This window comes from Lolium rigidum, chromosome 2, assembly GCF_022539505.1.
Source record: "Lolium rigidum isolate FL_2022 chromosome 2, APGP_CSIRO_Lrig_0.1, whole genome shotgun sequence".
Classification (NCBI taxonomy): Eukaryota; Viridiplantae; Streptophyta; class Magnoliopsida; order Poales; family Poaceae; genus Lolium; species Lolium rigidum.
This window is the reverse complement of record NC_061509.1, coordinates 260,880,430-260,888,058: the sequence shown is the minus strand read 5'-3', so window position 1 is coordinate 260,888,058 and position 7,629 is coordinate 260,880,430.

Genomic DNA, 7,629 nt, shown 5'->3' with positions numbered 1-7,629 from the left:
GTATTTACGGACTGTTCTGTTTTGACAGATTCTGCCTTTTATTTCGCATTGCCTCTTTTGCTGTGTTGGATGGATTTCTTTGTTCCATTAACTTTCAGAAGCTTTGGGCAATGTCCAGAAGTGTTAAGAATGATTTTTTCACCTCTGAACATGTGAATTTTGATTATGCACTAACCCTCTAATGAGTTTGTTTCGAGTTTGGTGTGGAGGAAGTTTTCAAGGGTCAAGAGAGGAGGATGATACGATGTGATCAAGAAGAGTGAAAGCTCTAAGCTTGGGGATGCCCCGGTGGTTCATCCCTGCATATTTCAAGAAGACTCAAGCGTCTAAGCTTGGGGATGCCCAAGGCATCCCCTTCTTCATCGACAAATTATCAGGTTCCTTCTCTTGAAACTATATTTTTATTCGGTCACATCATATGTACTTTACTTGGAGTGTCTGTTTGTTTTTATTTTTGTTTTTGTTTTTGTTTGAATAAATGCTTGTGTGGGAGAGAGACACGCTCCACTGTTGCATATGGACAAATATGTCCTTAGGCTTTACTCATAGTATTCATGGCGAAAGTTTCTTCTTCGTTAAATTGTTATATGGTTGGAATCGGAAAATGATACATGTAGTAATTGGTAAAATGTCTTGAATAATTTGATACTTGGCAATTGTTGTGCTCATATTTAAGCTCTTGCATCATATACTTTGCACCTATTAATGAAGAAATACATAGAGCTTGCTAAAATTTGGTTTGCATAATTGGTCTCTCTAAGGTCTAGATAATTCCTAGTAAGAGTTTGAACAACAAGGAAGACGGTGTAGAGTCTTATAATGTTTACAATATGTCTTTTATGTGAGTTTTGCTGCACCGGTTCATCCTTGTGTTTGTTTCAAATAGCCTTGCTAGCCTAAAACTTGTATCGAGAGGGAATACTTCTCATGCATCCAAAATCCTTGAGCCAACCACTATGCCACTTGTGTCCACCATACCTACCTACTACATGGTATTTCTCCGCCATTCCAAAGTAAATTGCTTGAGTGCTACCTTTAAACAATTCAAAATTTATCACCTCTGATTTGTGTCAATGTTTTATAGCTCATGAGGAAGTATGTGGTGTTTATCTTTCAATCTTATTGGGCAACTTTCACCAATGGACTAGTGGCTTCATCCGCTTATCCAATAATTTTGCAAAAAGAGCTAGCAATGGGATTCCCAGTCCCAAATTAACTAACAAAAATAGACACTCCTCCATGGTATGTGATTGTTGGGCGGCACCCGAAGGATTCGGTTAGCCATGGCTTGCGAAAGCAAAGGTGGGGAGGAGTGTCATCATAATAAAACTAAAATAAAAAGGCACTCCTTCATGGTATGAGATTGTTGGCGAGCACCAGAGGATTCGGTTAGCCATGGTTTGTGAAAGAAAGGTTGGAAGTAGTGCCACACAAAAATAAAATAAAATGGGAGCCGCTCTTTGAAGGTTTGTCACGGCAAGGGGTTAGAGTGCCCACTACCATTCGTTGACAACAACAAACACCTCTCAAAACTTTACTTTTATGCTCTTTATATGTTTTCAAAACCAAAGCTCTAGCACAAATATAACAATCAATGCTTCCCTCTGCGAAGGGCCTTTCTTTTACTTTTATGTTGAGTCAGTTCACCTATTTCTCTCCACCTCAAGAAGCAAACACTTGTGTGAACCGTGCATTGATTCCTACATATTTGCATATTGCACTTGTTATATTACTTTACATTGACAATATCCATGAGATATACATGTTACAAGTTGAAAGCAACCGTTGAAACTTAATCTTCCTTTGTGTTGCTTCAATTACCTTTACTTTGAATTATTGCTTTATGAGTTAAATCTTATGCAAGAATTATTGATGCTTGTCTTGAAAGTACTATTCATGAAAAGTCTTTGCTATATGATTCATTTGTTTACTCATGTCATTTACCATTGCTTTGATTGCTGCATTCATTACATGTGCTTACAATAGTATGATCAAGATTATGATGGCATGTCACTCCAGAAATTATCTTTGTTATCGTTTACACTGCTCGGGACGAGCGAAACTAAGCTTAGGGATGCTGATACGTCTCCGACGTATCGATAATTTCTTATGTTCCATGCCGCATTATTGATGATATCTACATGTTTTATGCATACTTTATGTCATATTTATGCATTTTCCGGAACTAACCTATTGACGAGATGCCGAAGTGCCGGTTCTGTTTTACTGCTGTTTTTGGTTTCAGAAATCCTAGTAAGGAAATATTCTCGGAATTGGACGAAATCAACGCCCAGAGTCTTAGGATTGCATGAAGCTTCCAGAACACCCGAGAGCCGCCAGAGAGGGGCCACAGGGGGCCCACACATGGTGGCGGCGCGGCCCAGGTGGGCGCCGCCCTAGTATCTGGTGGCCCCAGACCCCTTCTGACGCCGCCTCTTCGCCTATAAGAAGCTCCTCGACCTAAATCTTCGAGACGAATAAGCCACGGTACGAGAAACCATCCGGAGCCGCCGCCATCGCGAAGCCAAGATCTGGGGGACAGGAGTCTCTGTTCCGGCACGCCGCCGGGACGGGGAAGTGCCCCCGGAAGGCTTCTCCATCGACACCGCTGCCATCTCCACCGCCATCTTCATCAACGCTGCTGTCTCCCATGAGGAGGGAGTAGTTCTCCATCGAGGCTAAGGGCTGTACCGGTAGCTATGTGGTTAATCTCTCTCCCTATGTACTTCAATACAATGATCTCATGAGCTGCCTTACATGATTGAGATTCATATGAGTTTTGTATCACTATTCATCTATGTGCTACTCTAGTGATGTTATTAAAGTACTCTATTCCTCCTGCACGGTGTAATGGTGACAAGTGTGTGCATCGTGTAGTACTTGGCGTAGGTTATGATTGTGATCTCTTGTAGATTATGAAGTTAACTATTGCTATGATAGTATTGATGTGATCTATTCCTCCTTTCGTAGCGTGAAGGTGACAGTAGTGCATGCTATGTTAGTACTTGGTTTAGTTGTGTTGATCTGTCGTGCACTCTAAGGTTATTTAAACATGAATATCGAATATTGTGGAGCTTGTTAACTCCGGCATTGAGGGTTCGTGTAATCCTACACAGTTAGTGGTGTTCATCATCCAACAAGAGAGTGTAGAGTCTAGCATCTATATATTTATTCTGTTATGTGATCAATGTTGAGAGTGTCCACTAGTGAAAGTATGATCCCTAGGCCTTGTTCCTAAATACTGTATCGTTGCTTGTTTCATTGTTCTCTACGCATACGTACTGTACTGCAATATTACCACCATCAACCACACGCCGATCTCGGGCAGCAAAGCACTTTTACAGGCGCCGTTACTACTTGCTCATACTTATTCATACCACTTGTATTTCACTATCTCTTCGCCGAACTAGTGCACCTATTAGGTGTGTTGGGGACACAAGAGACTTCTTGCTTTGTGGTTGCGGGGTTGCTTGAGAGGGATATCTTTGACCGCTTCCTCCCCTGAGTTCGATAAACCTTGGGTGATCCACTTAAGGGAAACTTGCTGCTGTTCTACAAACCTCTGCTCTTGGAGGCCCAACACTGTCTACAAGAATAGAAGCACCCGTAGACATCAATTGACTATTCCGTCCCACTCCAGATCTTATGGTTAACACGGGTATTACGGCACAAGAATCACTGGACGACATTTGTTGTTTAATCCTAGATGGATATAAACCCTTGCAATGGAACCTCCACCATATCAACACAATCCATGGTTCCATTGCCCACCACATAGTCATATTCATAGTTATGAAAATAGTGGTTTTGCTTTTTATGCAATAGTGATAAACATAGTACTTTGCAATTAATTTGGTAAAAATACTCAAATGACATGAGCAAGTGATGAACTTGCCTTTCTTGACTGCAAGATTATGCGAGGCAAGGTCTTCGATACGCAATAACTCCAAATTCGAAATAGCATCATCGTCAGTAGGGACGATGTTTAAAGATTGGCAAGGATGCAATAATGCATAAGTATGAGATGCAATCGCTCTAAGCGTGGCCTAACCCCGATGATTTAGGATTAGTGAGTGGTAATGATTAGTTCAGGGTGTGTTGCACTTTTAGAATGATTCTCATACAAGGTTCTTATTCAGGTATGGTTACATGGTATCATAAACAGGTGTTGCAATATATCATAACAATAACACTAATAGCACATAACAACAACATTTGGTATAATCCTAACATGTAATGAATAGTGGTTGGTTTTTGCACTATATGACATGGTTAATGATTAATTGTCATATACTTCAAAAGAATAACTTTTGAAGAACATGTTCTTTAATAAAGAACAAGTATGATAATTAGGGTTGTGGAGTTCTATGGTTTACTATATTTCTAATTGGATTCTGGAGTAAGGGTTAGATGGATCTCAACAAAGTTGGATTCATTAATAACTAGGGCTTGTATGGTTTTAGTGAAGCATAAGTATCTTAAGCAATTAATGGTTGCTATCATGGTGATATATCTTAGTGGTAATAGATAGCTAGGGTTGATAGGTCTCGTTAGGCAAGGTTGATGACTACTTCCTATTTACTTCAAAAGAATAACTTTTGAAGAACATACTTCTTAAATAATAAGAAGTATAATAATTAAGGTTGAGGTTGTCTTGTTTTAGCTATGGGATCTCTAAGTAGAGAATGGTTGGTTCCTAAATAGGATGGTTCATAAGTATCTCTCATTAGTAGGGTTTAATGGAACAGGGTTCTGTAATGTAAAATAGTAGGTATGGTTGCTATTAGGGTTCATCACAATGGTGTGATGCTAATTAGGGATAAATAAGGATGATGGCTTTGGTAATAGGATCTAGGGTTTACACTTGGTTGACCCTACTTGATTATTTAGGTCTGATGAGGATGAACACATGGGATACCCATATATTAGTGCTAGGTCTTCTACATTTTATGTGGCCAAGACAAGTATTTAGTTGCTACTATGGTTCTATGATTTGAAAGTAGGTACCATGATCACATGTTCTAACCTAGGGTTTAGGTTAGAAGCAATTTAAGGTTCACATGAAATAAGGGAACTGGGTTTCCTAATGGAGTTAGGGTTTTAGGGTTTCACACGAAATGATGAATTCCTGTTTTTCTATTATATGGAACTAGGGTTTTCTAGTTACCCTATAATTCTTGGATTAATAACTTCAATAAGGAAATTGAAGTTATTAATAACTTAGAAATAAAAATAAAGTTGGGTTTGGCATTTTATTATTTTTAATGAATTAATAATTAAGGTAATTATTAATTAGGGTTTAAATTTCCACTAACAAAGATTTAACAAAAATAACAAATAAAGAAAATTAGCTTTAATGTTTTCTTTATTTTCTTACTGGTTTTTATTTATTTTAGAAGGTTTTCCTGATTATTGAATTTTAATTCAATTAGGAATAAAAGAAAAGGCTTAAATAATGAGTTTTAAATAATTAAATTATTATTAAAAATAAAAATTCCATATTACATTTTTATTGGATAGATTTTATTTTTAGGAACATTTTGATATCTTATTTGTAATTTTCTGAGTTAAAATGAATTTTCTATGAATTTGTAAAGCTTAAACTATTTTCTGGATTTTTAATTAAATGGAAAAGGCTAAGTATACCGGTTCAGATCTATCTACAGAGACTGACTGGTGGGGTCTTTGACCAAGTCAGTTGCCACGCAGGTAACGACCGGTCAAAGATCGTGAAACGGCCCCACGGCCACGTCGGCCTTGCCGGCGGCGGGCAGGAGGAGATGGCGCCGCCGATTTAAGGCTCCCCGGGACGCGCGAATGGGATTTTCCGAACCCCCTCTACGCGCTGAGGCTGCTGGTGGTGTTGGTTGTGCGAAGGGACCACCGGAACATCGTCGGCGACCACCCTCCGCGGCGGCGGGCTCCGGCCAACAAGCAAACTAGAGCTACGGAACGCGAAAGGATGCGATAGATAGCTCGGGAGGTGCGCAAGAATACCAGGAACGCGATGATGAGGTCAGAGAAGCTCGCCGTGGTCTGGTTCGCCGAAATTTGGTGTCGCCGGTGTCGGAGCAGACGAGCTCGTTGGCGTCGATTTCGGGCACCTCGGCTCGATTCCTCCCGTGGGCGTAGCAAGTCGAGAACGGCGGTTGCGCTGGTGTGCTTGGCTTGGCTCGGGGAGGCCTAGTTCACCGGCGATGGTGGAGACTAGGGCGGCCAGGTTTTCGGCATGGATGAACTGGGGCAGAAAGAGAAAGAAACGGAGCAAATTCGTCATCCACGGTACTTATAGGGCTCTGTGGCATGCCTCGTCATGCGCTCGGACGACGAGAGATCGACAGCAGTGAGGTGAAGACGGCCACGGCGTCGAGCTGGCTTCCATGCGCGAGGAAGGGGATGAGGATGATCCCCTCCCAGATCTTTTGACGAAGGGGTATGTGGCTTGGGCTGTTTCTGGTGTTGGGCTGGACCACGGTAGTCATGCAGGAGGCTTGGTTCTTGGGTTGCGAATTGGGCTCCTTGGCCAGGTAAGGTCCAGGTTAGGCTTTTCTCTTCTTTTCCTTTTTCTGTTTTCCTTTTTATGTTTTCCATTTGGTTAATTTAACTACTATTTTGAATTCAACCATAATTTTGTAAATTTGATTGATTGAATTCAAGTAAGATTCATTCCAGGCACTTAAAGGTTGTTGTTGCGTATTAACAAATTTAATATGTACTAAAAACATTGGTTTCTTAATTACTATGGGTATTTGGATTTAAATGTTCCTATGGACATGAATTTGAATATCATCTTAAACATATTCAAATTATTTTCCAATGATATTTTTCTCACTTAGTGATATGTAGGTTTTATTTGGTATTACTTTGCAAGAAACAATTTCATGGTAATATTTATTACTGAATTGCAAATAAGAAGGTGGCTTTAATGGCATGATTTCATGTACTAAAATGTGTCTAAGGATTTGACCTCTTATTTGGGAATGTTGTCACTTGTACATAATTTTATGTGAGCACTTGCTTGTTAAAGTTTTGTAGATTTTATTATAACCATATTTCAAAGGTGGTACCAGGATTAGATTTAATAACACCTTGAATGACCTGGAGTAGACATTACTCTCATCATGGTTGGGTCTGGGTGATAATGATAAGTGGTTGATCTCCACCTATTGTTCTAGTTATAGAGTTTAGCACTAGATTATTCTTAAGTTCCATATTTAAGCATAAGCTTTTAACTAATGAGCAATTCTAGGGTTCTCATCATATTCACCTAATGGCAATTGGTTTGGATCTCAATTATAGCCTGGTTTTATATTATGATCACCATAGTGATACATAAACTAGGGTTGAGATATAATTCTGGTTTATGGAATTGGAATGACCTCATATTGCATTTGCTAGGGTTTAATCTCCCCTAACCATGGTATTATGGTTACTTGCTTCAGATCTTATATGCTTCCCTAATTACTAAGGATTTGAGAATTGGTTTTATCTTACACCAAATTGACTTTTATTACTATCCTCAATTTATCATTAAAGTACTAAAGTGGTTATAGTTCTTTTAATAGTTAACTTTGGTCATATGGATGTATGGTTTCTCACCATATATAGTATAGAGTTTAACTCTATGGT